Genomic DNA, 14,987 nt, shown 5'->3' with positions numbered 1-14,987 from the left:
AAGAGAGAGCTAGGAAAGAGAAGGGAGCTGGGAAAGAGAAGAGAAGGAAAGAGCTGAGAAAGAGCTAGAAAAGAGCAGAGAGAGGGCGTCTGGGCCTGGGCTAGGCCTTATCTAGGGTATGGGGAGAGAAAGGTGTGGCCACATCAAATTCAGATGTGACCTCAGCAGATGCAGATGTGACCTCTTCCAGGTGTCCCAGTTGCTTAGGTAACGCAGGTACTGGGTGGAGACTTTGCTGCTAGCCATCCAGGAGCGGACCTTACAATAAGTATTCAAATGTTTTTTCTTTCATGCGATTGTTTCTAACATATTTATAAGATGATTTCTTTGTTGCTTTGTATGTCCCTCCCCCACGGTATAACCCCTGCTTTCAATGTATTTAATGTTGGTATAATTTGTGGAGGGGAAGGGAAAAAAACAAATCGTTTAAATAGGGATATAGGTGGATCCATTGCAACAATGAGATGTACAGGTCTTTATGTCGAAAAACGAACTTTACAACTTTGGCAGGGGGAAGAGGGGTGGAAGTGGGGTGGACATGGGAAGGGAAGGGAAGGGGAAACAAAGGAGGAGGCAACAATGCTTGATAAGAAATGTACTCATTATCTTGCCCATGTAATTGTATACAGTATTTTCACAATTAAAAAAAATATTTTTTATTGTACAGAGGGGTTACAGTTACATGAGTAAGGTAATGAGTACATTTCCTATAGAGAATTGTTACCTCCCTCATTTGTTTTTCCCCTACCATCCTTTTCCTCCCCACCTCCCTAACTCCTCCCTCCCCCCCACAAAGTTATAAAGTTCATTTTCAACATAGTGTTACAATGGATCAACCTGTATCCTTGTTTCAGCATTTTGTTATTTCCCTTCCCCTCCCAAAACAAGAAAAATGTATATACAAGATCCAAAGAGCCACAAGTGGAGCTGTGGCTCAAGTGGTAGAGCACTAGCTTTGAGTTTAAAAGCTCATGGCAGCACCCAGACCCTTAGTTCAAGTCCTAGGACTGGCACACACACCAAAAAAGTAAGAAGAAATGGGATACATTGTCCCACTTAAACCTACTTTGTTTTTGTGCTATACTTAAGTAGAAATGACTGCTAAGAAAAAACATTAAATAGTACAAGATTCCCATAACATAAAATTAGTAATGCCCAGAATACAATATAAAAATGCAAAAAGACAACTAAATAGCCTATACTGACAAGATTCCATTGTTGGGATTGTAAAATTGCTTCAACAAAAAAATAGGAATTGTCTTAAAATACAAAACATAAATAATAAAATAAGGGCAACATGAAATTATAGAACTGAAAAGTATGGTGACCAAAATGACAAGCTCACTGGATCAGCTCAGTAGTAGCGTGAAGATGACAGTCAATAGACTTTAGGAGAGATCAATGGAAATTACCTAATCTAAACAACAGAGGGACAATGAACTGTGACAGGATGAACAGTCATGTGAGCCAATAACAGAAGAGCTAGCATTCATGATATGGAAGTTCCATGAGAGGAGAGAAGGAATGGGACTAAGTATTTAAAGATATATTGACATAACTCCCAAATTGGTGAAGGCATACACATACATATTCAAGAGGTTGAACAAACTCCAAGTAGGATAAATCCAAGTAAATTCATTCGGAGCTACATTATAAATATAGTATAAACTGTTGTAAAAGCTGCCATAAAGAAAAGACATATTGCTTATATGAAACAGCAGTTTGAGTGGCAGATTTCTCATAAGAAATCATGAAGGCCAAAAGGATGCAAAAGCATTTTTCAAGTACTAAGAAAAAGGAATTATCAGCCCAGGATTCTGTATCCAGTGAAATATTCTTCAGGAATGAAGGAAAATTAAAGGCATTTTCAATTAAAGGAAAACTATGTTAGTTGACTAAAAACCTACCCTTAAGCAATGTTTATAGTAAATACTTAATAGAAAGGAAAACAAGATGAAGACTTGGAACTTCTTTGGAAGGGTAAATATAATAGTATATCCTCATTCTCAGATTCTTAACTCATATTTGACATCTAAAGCAAAAATTGTAATGTCATTTGATATGATGCCTCATCTTTGTTGAGGAAATAAAGACAAGTTTTTTTTGTGTTTTTGTTTTTTGTTTTGCTGTCATGGGCCTTGAAATCAGGGTCTGGGCACTGTCTCTGAGCTTCTTTGGGTCAAGGATAGTGTTCTACCACTTGAGCCACTTCATGATTTTTTTCTGTTTATGTGGTAGTGAGAAATCAAATCTGGGGCTTCATACATGCTGGAAAAGCACTCTACCACTGAGTCACATTCCCAGCCCAAGAAAGTTGTATTTTAAAAGCTATAAAGGGACCAAAATGGAACTAAGGTTTCTACATGTAGTAGTAAATGCCACTATAGTACTATGACAAATGACATATTTTTATATTCTAATAACCTAGAATAAATACTATAAAAATAATGTAAAGAGGTATATTTAAAGGATAACATAGGAAGGTAAAAAAGAAATATAGGACTTAAGAAAACAGGATTAACAGGGAAAATGGACAAACTTAAGCTGTGATATATTATTAATTGTCTTAAATGTGAATGATCTAACCCAACTAAAAGACACAGATTGCTTGACTAAAAGAAAAGACAAGTAAACACATCTGAAACCAAAACAACATAGGTGTGTTTGAAGGTAAAAACATGAAGAAATACCATATAAACATTGATTTTTTAAAGGAGAGTAAGTATATTAATATTAAAATATTTTTAGAGCAAAAAAATCAGCAAAGGACCAAGGTTAATGATAAATAAGATCGATGTACTCACAGAATACAACAAACCGAAACATGTTTAGATTAAAATATGTAGCTTCATAACACATGAATAACTTAGAATTGAGGGTAGAGAGCCATAAACAATCAGAGTTGATGACATGAATTCCGTAGTCAGAAATTGGTAGACTACTAGATTAAAAATCTAGTATAATCTAGTATATGGAAGAACTGAACAACACTTCCAACCCATAAGATGTAACTCACATGTTTAGAAGACTTTCCAACAGCAGCAGAACGCACATTCTTTTCAAGCACCCATGGAAATTTAACCAACATAGCATATGCTAGATTATAGCATAAAACCTCAAGAATTTTAAAGATCTGAAATCACACTGGGTATCTTTTCTGATGGTAAAAGAATGAACTTATTAATCAATAGCAGAAACTGCATTAAAACCTCTAAATACATACAAATTGAAGAAATACACTAAATAACCCATGTGTTAAAGTGGAATTTTAAAAGGAAGTTTATCTCGGGGAAGGTAGGGAGGGAAGGGATGGTAGGGGGAAAACAATGGAGGGGGTAACAATGCTCAATAGGAAATGTACTCATTACCTTACTCATGTAACTGTAACCCTCTGTATATTATCTTTACAATAAAAAATAAAAAAAAAATAAAAGGAAGTTAATGAGGTGCACAACTCAATGAGAACAATAAAACAACACATCAAAATACTTTGGACAAAACTATAGTAGCATTGAGGAAGATATAGTATTAAATGTTTACATTAAAAGAACAAGGCTTTATAGTTAGAGGAGGTGGCTCCTGCCTGGAATTCTAGATACTCCAGAGGCAGATATCTGGGAAATTGAGTCTTCAGATCAGCTTGTGCAAAAAGTGGTAAGCCTCCACCTCAACCAATAAAAGCTGGGCATTGTGGAATTTTCCTGCCATCCCACCTTCATGGGAAATACAAATAGGAGGGTCAAAGTTCAGACTGGACCAGACATAAACACAAGACCCTATTTTAAATATAAAGCAAAAATTCTAGGGGCATGACTCAAGTGGTTGAGTATTTACTTGGCAGAACAAGTTCAAACTTTAGTTGCTCCTCAAATAAAGTTTCCCAAATTAATAATCTGTTTCTACTCCCAAGAAATTAGAAAATAAAGGAAACAAAACCAGAAATCAGTTAAATTCAGGCAGAAAACCAGAGAAAAATAAGTGATACCAAAAGTTGGCTTCTCAAAAAAAAAAAAAAAGAATCAAGTTGGTAAATCTTTTTTTTTTTTTTTTTTTGAGTCATGGGGCTTGAACTCTGGGCTTGGGCACTGTCCCTGTGCTCTTCAGCTCAAGGCGAATGCTCTACCACTTGAGCCACAGCACCACTTCTGGTTTTCTAGTGATTTATTGGAGATAATAGTCTCATGGACTTTCCTGCCTGGGCTGGCTTTGCATTGTTATCCTCAGATCTCAGCCTCCTGGGTAGTTAGGATTATTGGCGTGAGCCACCAGTACCTGGCTAAAACTGGTACTTCTTTAGTAACATGTATTCATGATTTTAAAAAAAACTTCAGCAAACTACATATAGATAATAATTCTTCAATTTATGAGAACTGTCTATTATAACCTATAACTAACATCAACCTGACTGAAAATTACAAATCCTCTATCCCTAGAACTGATAAATTAGCACAGGAAGACATCATATACAAGATCAACATAAAATATACTCATACTTCTATATGTAAGTTGAGTATCACTTATAAGAAATGCTTGGGTCCAGAAGTATTTCAGGTCTTGGAGGTTTTTGGATTTTAGAATATTTGTATAACTTATTGGTTAATCATCTTTAAGCTAAAGGCCTGAAATCTTAAATGTCCAAAATCAGACTTCCAGAAGGGTTCTAATTATGTAGCACTTCAGGGTTCTGATTTCTGAATTTGGGAAAGTCAACTTGTACTAGTAACAAACATAACCCAAAATTAAAAACAGAATACCATTTACAACTGCTCTAAATAAACAGTATAGGCTCTGTGTGTTGAAAATTGCACATTGCTATTTTTTTTAATCAAGAAGATCTAAATAAATGGAAAGAATTATTATGTTCATGGATTGGAAGACAGCATTGTAAAGATGTCAGTTCAAGGTCACCTGAGGATTAATGAGGTCAAAATCCTGGAAGTTTCTATAGAAACGTCTATAGAATAGACAACACTACTGTTCTATAATTTACATAGAAAGACTCAGGCTCTACAATAATAAAAAATTACAAAAGAAGAATAAAGTAAAAATAATTAGACTACTTAGTGCTATCCAGTGTAGTAACAGTAGTCAAGGGAGTATGACACTGGTGTTGAACTGTAAATCAGTAGAATAAAATAGAGAACAGAGATAGAACACTCACACAGTCAAGTCCAACTGATTTTTTGACAGAGATACAAAAGCAATTCAACTAAGGAGAGGTAATGCTTTGCAACATGAAAAACAGAAACAAAATAAAAAATTAACTTCAACCTAATAGGCTTTACAACTTAAACAAAATTCAACTCAAACAGATCAAAGACTTAGATGAAAAATGTGTAGCATGATACTCTGAAGTAAAATGTCTTTAGAATCTATGCCTAGAAAAATAGGACTGATACCAAAATCACTAAGAAAAGAAAATTTGGGGCAACAATGCTTGATAAGAAATGTACTCATTATCTTGCCCATGTAATTGTAACCCCTCTGTATGGTATTTTCACAATAAAAATTTTTTTAAAAAGAAAAAAATTGGGAACATTAAAAAATTAAAACAAAGCAAAATTCTTGCTATGTCAAAGATGATGATAAATGATGGGAAGACAAGACTCAGACTGTGGTAAGATATTTACAAACTATGTATCAAGTAAAAAAAATATATAGAAAAAATTTTCAAGACTCAGGTAAATAAACAACTCAATTAGAAAATGGGTAAAGGCCGTGAAAATGATATACAGATGGAAAAATTAGTACATGACAAGATGCTCAACTAGGTAGAGAAAATGCATATTAAAATGACAGTGAAGGGATAGGAATGCGGCTTAGTGATAGAGTGCTTGCCTAGTATGCACAAAGCGCTGGGTTTGATTCCTCAGTACCACATAAATAGAAAAAGCCGGAAGTGCTGCTGTGACTCAAGTGTTAGAGTTCTAGCCTTGAGCAAAAGAAGCTCAAGATCAGTGCCCAGGCCCTGAGTTCAAGCCCCAGGACTTTCAAAACACACACACACACACACACACACACACACACTATGAAATATCACTATACCCTATCTGATTGACTGGCTAGAATAAAATGAAAAGAATACAATACTTTGGAGAGCTAGAAGAGTGAACAAAGAATCCCCCCCAAATTATAGTTTGTATGTTCCATTCATATAGATTTCTCAAAATGAAAAAAGTTACAACAGTAGAGAACAGATTAGTGATTGAGTTGGAGGAGGGATTTGAGAGGCCGATGGGGCTGTCACAGGCAACATGTGGGCTCCTTGTGCTGATAGAATGCTCTTGACTACATCAATGCCAGTACAGGCTGTGATACAGTGCTATTATTTGACACATCTGAGGTCATTAGAATGTACCAGGTAAAGACTATAGGCCTTGTTATTTATTACTTCTTCCAACTGCATGTAGACCTATAACTATCTCAAAAAGCATGATTGGAAATAATTTGCACTATATTAGGAATTCATATCAAGTCACGGTGAAGAGTTGTATAAAGTGTGTTGGGTTGATTTAATTATAGCAATAACATAGTTTTCCAATGGCAAACAGCTTCTTATTTGGAGGAAATCTCAGAAGACAAACTATTCATTATTCAGTAGTGTCCAAGGATATTCTAGACATAAAAGTAAGCTCTGTTGGTTAATTTGAACCAATTTCCATTTTTATCATTATTTCTGTGACAGGCTGAATCCATGCAGCACTCAATGAATATGTCAGAGATTAGGTCAATACAAAAATCAGCTAGTATAGGTTTACTCAAGGTCTCAAACCTGGTGTCAGGAGTTGGCCCTTTCCTCAGCTATGTATTCTCTAAGTCTTGAATGACTCCAAGTAGTTCCGATAGCTAAGGAGTTCCATCACATGACAGGGTAGCCTATAAGCAGCCCAGTCCAGCTGTCCATAGCTTCATCAGAGAGAATGGCCTACAATAGGCAGACTTACCTGGTTTCCCAGAAAGAAAAGATTAACCCATTCCAGTGTCTGTGAGGTCCCTAGAGTGTAAATTAATGGATAAGTGAACAAGCCACCTGGGAGAGGATTCTGTTTGAAAAATAAAATCTATCTCACTAGGATATCTAGAAAACAATGACAATAAAACTAATTTCACTGAAATATAAGTAGGACAATCTGAATGAGACTGTGGATAAAATCATCTTGCTTCTTGCTTGACAGTCCTCTCTTGTACATTTCTGACTTCCCGGCTACCTTTCTACATTCTTTGTGCCATGAAGTATGTATGAGCATCAGTAAAAACTTGGAAGGACTGGCAGTGTGATCACTGGCATTAGCCTTCCATCCTTTGAGCCAACTCCTCCAGGATACTTCACTCTTTAATGCAAACATTCACTCGTAGCTTACAAATTCTAGTGATGGATGAATATCTGAGATCCTTTCTACCCACACTTTCCATCTGATGACTCCTTCCTGGTGGCCACTGTCCTGTAAGTTTCAGTTAATGAAGACTTATAGGAAGTGGACATCTGTGTACACTTTTACTGACAGATAGCTGACTCTGACTTCTAATTTCTGAAAAATCAGAACTAGATCATTTAAAACAACATTTGATAAAATTCTTTAAAGCACGAGAGCAGAGCATGAGAGAGCTCAGTGCGTTTCAAGTGTGTGTGTGTGTGTGTGTGCGTGCGTGCGTGCGTGCGTGCGTGCGTGTGTGTGTGTGCGTGTGTGCGTGTGTGTGTGTGTGTGTGTGTGTGTGTGTTGGGGGAAGGGGTGTTGGCCTTGGTAAACTTGTAGGTCCAGTGACAGGTTCCCCCATAATTTCGCTAGAAATCGCCTAGAGCACATTATCTCTAGACAAGCAGACCAGAGGTTCTGTTAAGTTTTTGTTTTTGTATTTTAAAGGTATTGTTTACTGTCTGGAGAACATTTTGTTTTGCTGTTTCATATACCAAATAGCTGACTGGTTTTTACTTAAGGATAAAGAAACCATGACAAATTGGGTGAGCCTGGAGTTCAAATATAGAATTCAAAGGAATAAACCCTCATTATAATCTACTTCAGACCTTCTGAACCACTCCTCAGACCTTAAAATGAACCTCCTGTGGTCTCTGTGGGAAAGAGAGGGAGCAGGAGGGAGGAAACAGAGTGATATGGTTTTTCTCTGGTTTTATAATGAACATGTCCTGAAATCCACTGAATTTCATGGCTCTGTTTAGGATTCATTTGTGAACTGTTTGTTGCAAAATCAACCAATCTTAAGGATTCACACAACTCTCATCTTTTTTGGAAGTTTTGATCTTTTCCTCTGGGATGAGAAGAATATGCTAAAGCAAACGTGCACATCAGACTTACTTGCTTGTTTTCTTCATGACTGTTGCAGCCTGAGTTTGGTCAAAGAAGGCAGCCTAGATACTAAATCTTCCTGCTTCCAGTGGCCTTAGGGACATATACTACAAATTTTGTCAACAATTTGAAGATGAAGAACATACTGTGAACTGTTAGAGAAAGTAAGCCTTCTGCAAATGGATAAATATTCCCTGCCAACACCAAAGGAGGCAGAATTTATAAAGCCTAAGTCACTTGCATTCAACTCAAATGTAGCAAAAGGTAGTGAGAGTTGCATTGATTTTAAAACATCTTGAGTCATGAGTTTATTGAAGATAACTTACATAGAGAAAAATTAGGAACAATATAAATGTAAATAAATTCTAAATCCAATATAAATCAACATAGCACAGCCTAAAGCAAGGATAAAATAGTCATATATTTATGCGTACCTGTATATATAGCCGTGATGATGATGTATATGAAGTTTAACAACATTAAATTGCAAAATAGTATTCTTCATGGTTTCTATTTTGCTAGCTGTAAGATAAAAGAAAAGGAAATGGAAGGGGAAAGGAGAGAATGGAAACAAAGGAGGTGAGAGGGAAGAAAGACAGGGAAGGGAGATATTCAAGAAATACACTTGACATATTTCCACATTGTTAGAAAGTCTTTCCACTAAACCCCAAACACTTTTTCTATTAGAAAAAAATGTAATAATTAGTTTTCTATTTTAAAAATTCATAAAAATATCTTAAATTATTTCTTTTTATTTTTTTATTGTGAAGATACAGTATAGAGGAGTTACAATTACATGGGCAAGATAATGAGTACATTTATAGTTCTTCACATTCTAACCCAGACAGATGCTGGTGACCCACATATAGGTGACCTTGTAATCTTAGGTACCTAGAATGTTGAGATCTGAGGATTTCAGTTTGAAGCCATCCTAGACAGGAAAGTTTGTAAGACTCTTATGTCCGATTAACCATCAACAAGCCAGAAGTTTAGCTGTGGCTCAAGTGGCAGAGCACCAGCCTTAAGTGAAAAGTTTATGAACAGTGCCCAGGCCCTGAGTTCAAGCTCTAGTACTGGCATCTACACAGAAAAAACAATAAACCTATTTTCCTATTGCTATGAAGTTGTTCTTTCTGCCAATTATAGAAAGCTTTTTCCTTTTGCGAACAAGTTAGTTTTTTCTCATTAAAATCCATAATTCAAGCTGCATTTTCAGTCCATATCACCATATTCACTTAAATAATTTAAAGTGCTGGTACTCTTTATAAATGAAATAATATAGTGTTCAAAATACTTTCTTGCAGTTAAAGTTACCTAAGTTGCTGAACTCAGAAGGCTCAATTCTGTGATCCTTGCTATTCAGGAAACTGAGATCTGGAGTAGTGCAGTTTTGAGCCAGCCCAGATAGAAAAGGCAGTTAATTAGAGACTCTATTAACCAGAGAAAAGTTGGTCTGATGGCATGGCCAGGAGAAAGCAAACTAAGCAGGAGTCAGGCCTCTTAGTTCAAGTCCAGGAACTGTGAAGGTTATCAAAGTGATGATCTGGGAACTGTTTCTGTGAGAGATGTGCACCCAAAAGTCTGCCTAATTATTGTCTTCTTTGTATTAAATGATTATCTATATTCATTTGATAAAATTTACTTGCTTTAAAATGGCTACTCAGTATTGCCAAAGGATATATTAAATTAAAACCATCAATATGAGCTGGGAGCATATCTCAAAAGGTAGAGTGCTTGCATAGCAAACACAAGGCCTGGATTCAAGTCTTCAAGTCCACGTATCATGACCAAAAAAAATAATCAATATGGTGTAAAACTTCTACTAATCTCTACTTCAGAACCATGTAACAAATACAAATTCCTTATAGCAGTATAGACCAGATGTTGGCAAAATTATTTATTAAGGGTCAGGTAGTATGGATTTTAGGCTTTAAGTACCATATATTCTCTGCTATCATTACTAAGTTACTAAATAAAGAACTTACAGCTGGGCGTCAATGGCTCATGCCTGTAATCCTAACTACTCAGGAGTCTGAGATCTGAGGATGGTGGTGGTTTGAAACCAGCCCAGGCAGAAAAGTCCCTGTGAGACTCCTACATCCAATTAACCACTCAGAAACCACCCCCCCACCCCCCAAAAAAAGAATTTACATTAGTCTCAAGTTAAAATCTTTCTGCGTGGTCCCTATGAAAATTTGTATTGAAATCATTACAAGATTGGGTGACATTTCCTCACTCTTTTCATTTTAACTCTTTTGGGAAATGAAGTGTTGGGCTGGGTATCTACCTTGGACTAAATTTCTATCTTGCCAATTACTTGACTTCTTATTTCTCTGTTCATCTGTATTTAATGGGAAGACAAAAAAAACATGGGTATATGTTATAAAAATAATTAGATATGAGAAATAGTTATATAAAAAAGCATTTTGCTATTTAGTAAACATTTCTCATTTAAGTTTCAATAGTTCTACCATGATTACTCCCAACTTCTACTTCGGGAGTCCTGGGATCTTCATGTGTTTGTCAGCGGATTAGATAGATGAATAGATGTACGGAGATGCTGAAATGACTCGCACACATAAGCACAATCAGTAGGTACTGGAACCACATCAATAACACCTATTTCAAGATGTCAAATATTACCCTTCTGTTGCCCACACTTTCTGAGCAGGAAGAGTTATCTTTCTGTCATGATTCAACACTATTTTATTCTCTTAAAGTCTCACCTTGTAGAGTAGACTTGTAGAATCTAGACTTACCTGGGTGTTCATGTGATGATATTATGTGGGTGTTTGAGTGATAAAGCATCTTTATAGAAGTATAGTAAGAATAATGCAAAAGTTGTTTCGTAACTTCCTTCACCCCTGTGATTATCCATTGAGTTCTTTATTTTGGAATACTCTATGTATGTACATGGACAGATATCTAAAAGTTCGTGTGTGTGTGTGTGTGTGTGTGTATGTGTGTGTGTGTGTGTGTGTGTGTGTGTGTGTATAACTGTGGAAGCTTATGGAGCTGATCCTTTTTGGTTCAACTACTCAGCCTGAGGATAAGTCTAGTCAAGCAAAAAGACAAGTACTTATTGTTACCTGGCTGGGATATGGTAGGTGTGTCCTTGCTATTCTCAGGTCCTACTTAGGAGTCATTACGGAGACTTACCTTCACAAAGGTTCTCTTGTCAACATGTTCCCATGGACTATACTGCCTTGATTTTCCATGTGACATCTGCTGGCCTAAACTCTCCCTTGGCATCTGTCCAACCTATAAGTTTTCCTTTTCCCAAAGTTCTTTCCTGTGCCTCAGACTTGGAGTCTGAAGTTTTGCAGAAGTAGCACTGACCAAACTGACCAGCTCCTGCTAGCCCATTAGCAATTCTGCTCTCAGACATGTTTTATCATACGTATTCACTTTTCACTTACTCAGTTTATCCAGTCATTCCCTATTGGACTAAGGTCTAAAGAATACCCTTGCATTCTTATCCAAAGCTGGTTTGTTCTTTCTTAGTGTGCTGTTTTAACCAATGTGGATGTTCACTATAGAGGAAAAACCACTGCATGGGAATGAGGTGTTAGAAGAACTATCCAAAGACATCTCTCTCTGTCAAACATCTCTCTTCATCCCAGGAATGTACCTCCATTTATCTAGGTGCCTGAAACATAGACTTGCAAGCCATACTGGATCTCCTGTCAGTCTCCACGTACCACTGATTCTTCCTCCTCAGTAACCTCCAATCTGTCCCCTTAGATTGGTTCCAGCTACCTTCTCCCTAGTTTCTGTTGTCATCATCTTGCCCTTGTTTTTCTGGGAATATAGCATCTGAAGGGATGCACTAATGGTTAAGATCTGGATTGATATGGCTGTGGGTCTTGGCCAAGGTGACCAACTATGGGAAAAGTCACATAGTGCCTTTACAAGCTGCCATTGCTTGGACACAGGATAAGGAGCAGATTATCTGGCATTACACTGGAGCTCTGAAGTCAATGCAATGACAGCTTTAGGGTGCTGTACCTGTGCTCAGCCCCTTAATAAATGGAAGGGATACATTATATACTTAAGTAATGATGACTATTGTTGCTTCCTCAAGATGTGCTTCTACCCTAAATGGTTAACATTTAAAAAGAGAATATAAAAAATGGATAGCAGTTTTCAGAACAAATGCTTCTCAGGACAACCCTCTCTGGAGATAAGTTCTTCTTCAAGATCAATGAGCTACCTCTACCTTTTGATATTTTTAATGGAAACATCCAAACTACTAGTTTAAGAAGGATTGTCCATAATTTCATAAGTACTTAGCTAAGATCTAGTATATGGCATAGAAACAGGTCAGTCACCATTTTGATTCACACACATATTATTATAGAGGTAAGCACCTAGCTACACTGCAAATTGCTCTGAAGACTGGTTAGCAAAATCTTGTCTGTGACTGGTCAGAAGGCTCTGGATTTCAGTGTCTAGCATCTCATCCAAGAAACTAGTCTTACATTAAAACTCATATCTGTTTTATGGCAGGTACACTGATAGGAAGAGTGCAAAAGACAAGAGGTCCCACTAGCCTTGTTCAATTCCTTCATAGTGCAACTGACCTTTCTGTTCTAGTTATAACTGGGTAGTAATAGGTTGTGAATGTGAGCTAGATAACAGGATTATAGACTTGCCATACCCTCACATTTGAGACATTATCCTTTAATTTCCAGAGCTTCATCTGATCTTCCCCTTCATTTGCTCATCAAAAGACTTAGGGGCAGGATATCAAACCCTTGGATCTCACATTTTATAATGGACAAAATGAATCCAGGGTGGCTTTCTCAGAATAAATTGCTATTAAAAGGAACCATATTAAGTTGCTGTTTTTGTAAATCAGAAAATTGTCACTAGTCAGCTCTTTCAGGTCGATGCAATCTGATAGCTCAGTGTAGGGATTAGATACTGCCCTATCTGTTCCCTTTAGTAGGAGGTGACTTCAGGTGTAATCCCCAAACCTGCATGCTTCCAGTTTAATTAGATTATAACACATATTCCATCAATAGGAGTATGTACATAAGGATTTATGGGTCTCTAGTTTTCCTTCCTGGTGCTTTGAGTAAATAAATAAATTAACTAATTAGTGATTAAAAAGAAAAAAGGCCTGGCAGCCAAAACAATGGGCTTTCATATGCAGATTGCCCCATCAGTGCTGGAAAGCTGCCTTTTGGGCTGCCCTCTAATTTTAATTATTTCTGCAGGATTAAACCTGCTGCCAAACTTGGTTAAAATGAGCTATGAGAAATCACTGAAGCTTTTAGTGCCCCATGATTTCATTCTGTGCTTTCCCTTAGGTCTGAGTCTGACTGCCAATCACATAGCAGAGCCTTGTGGGTAGAGTAGAGGGACAGCCAGTGTCTCTGCCTCAGCTGTGACAATGTGTCTGGGGAGAGCCTAGATGCCAGGACCAGAGTCCCTCTGCTCTGCTGGCCAAGGGCCTTGGAGTCATCGGCCAGCTGGCATAGACTGTGCATAACCCCAAATGGTCAGCTATTTAGTTGCTCATACCACAGTAGGCTTGGAGGTTGGTGCTGAAGACATTTCTAGGAAATAGCCACAGAGATGTCAGTTCTACAGTGTGTGATATAGCTTGCCACTCGATAGGGTGAGGATTTAGGTAGGAGCCTGAAAAATTACGGAGGGGATCTTCTTTCACCTGGCTCCCTCCTTTCATCCCTTTCGTTGGACCTCCCTTCATCCCTCCCTTCATCTCTCCCTCGCTCCTAAGCTGCCCTGAATTCCTTCCTGCGAATTCAAAATTTTCTACACTAAATATACCCACTGCTCAAAGCAGAAGATATTTCCACATGCGGGGTAGCCGCCTCCATCTTATCCTGATGTTCTCCTGTTGCTAGTACTTAAAAGATTTGCCTGAAATCTAACCATTTTCTTGGGTATTTGCTTCAAACTCTCCCTGGGTGGAGCTGAATTGACCTCATTTAACAACCAGCTGGGGCTTGACGGGTGTATCAGGCATGACCAACATGCCTGACTGGAGCTGGTTTCTCATTATCACTCCACTGGGGGTGGTCCGAAGCCTATTGCCTGGTTTTCCCTCAAGGACCAGTTTCTCAGAATCTGCAGATTTCCTAGTAACCAAGATAATGTAATGTGCTATGATGCGCTGAAGGAGCTAACTTAAAAATCTAGCCCCCTGCTGTACTCGGTTTTGGCTTTTCTTCCTCACCAGTTGTGATGGGACTCCTACACTGGCTCCAGTGTGAGGGAGTGTAATGAGACACAGGTGGAAGTGTGGTCTTCGAAGGAGCAGTTCACAAGTACAGGATGGGTCCTTTGCCTGGAGCATCTCATCACAACCTGGGCACTCAGTCGCCCTGCCAGAGAGTTCACTATTGACTTGTTGAAATCTATTGTTTTTGTTTCTTTTTATGGCCACATGATCATGTGCCCAAATTCTTGCACATTGAACTGTGTGATCTCAATGGGCTAAGGCCATGTATACTTGCCACATTTTTATTGTGTAATATATCTCACTAGATATGACCTGCTCAATTTGATTGTATTAATTAAGATTTTAAAAATACGTTCTTTATTCTCTTCTGGTCTTCTCAGTAGATAATCAAAATTTCCTAGACCTAGGAATTCCATGAGTAATATTTTAAGAAGTATTGGTTCCTGGTTCTACTGGAAATCTGAGGAACC

General features: G+C 37.6%; 1 protein-coding gene across 1 annotated transcript in view; it reads left to right on the top strand.

Moving 5' to 3' along the window:
• The window catches only part of Cacna2d3 (calcium voltage-gated channel auxiliary subunit alpha2delta 3), a 927,251-nt gene that overhangs the window by 450,674 nt on the left and 461,590 nt on the right, over positions 1 to 14,987 (top strand). The window lies entirely within an intron of this gene.

Source organism: Dipodomys spectabilis, unplaced genomic scaffold (genome assembly GCF_019054845.1).
Source record: "Dipodomys spectabilis isolate Male_0828 unplaced genomic scaffold, ASM1905484v1 ptg000054l, whole genome shotgun sequence".
Taxonomy (NCBI): Eukaryota; Metazoa; Chordata; class Mammalia; order Rodentia; family Heteromyidae; genus Dipodomys; species Dipodomys spectabilis.
This window is presented reverse-complemented; position numbering and strand designations above follow the sequence as displayed.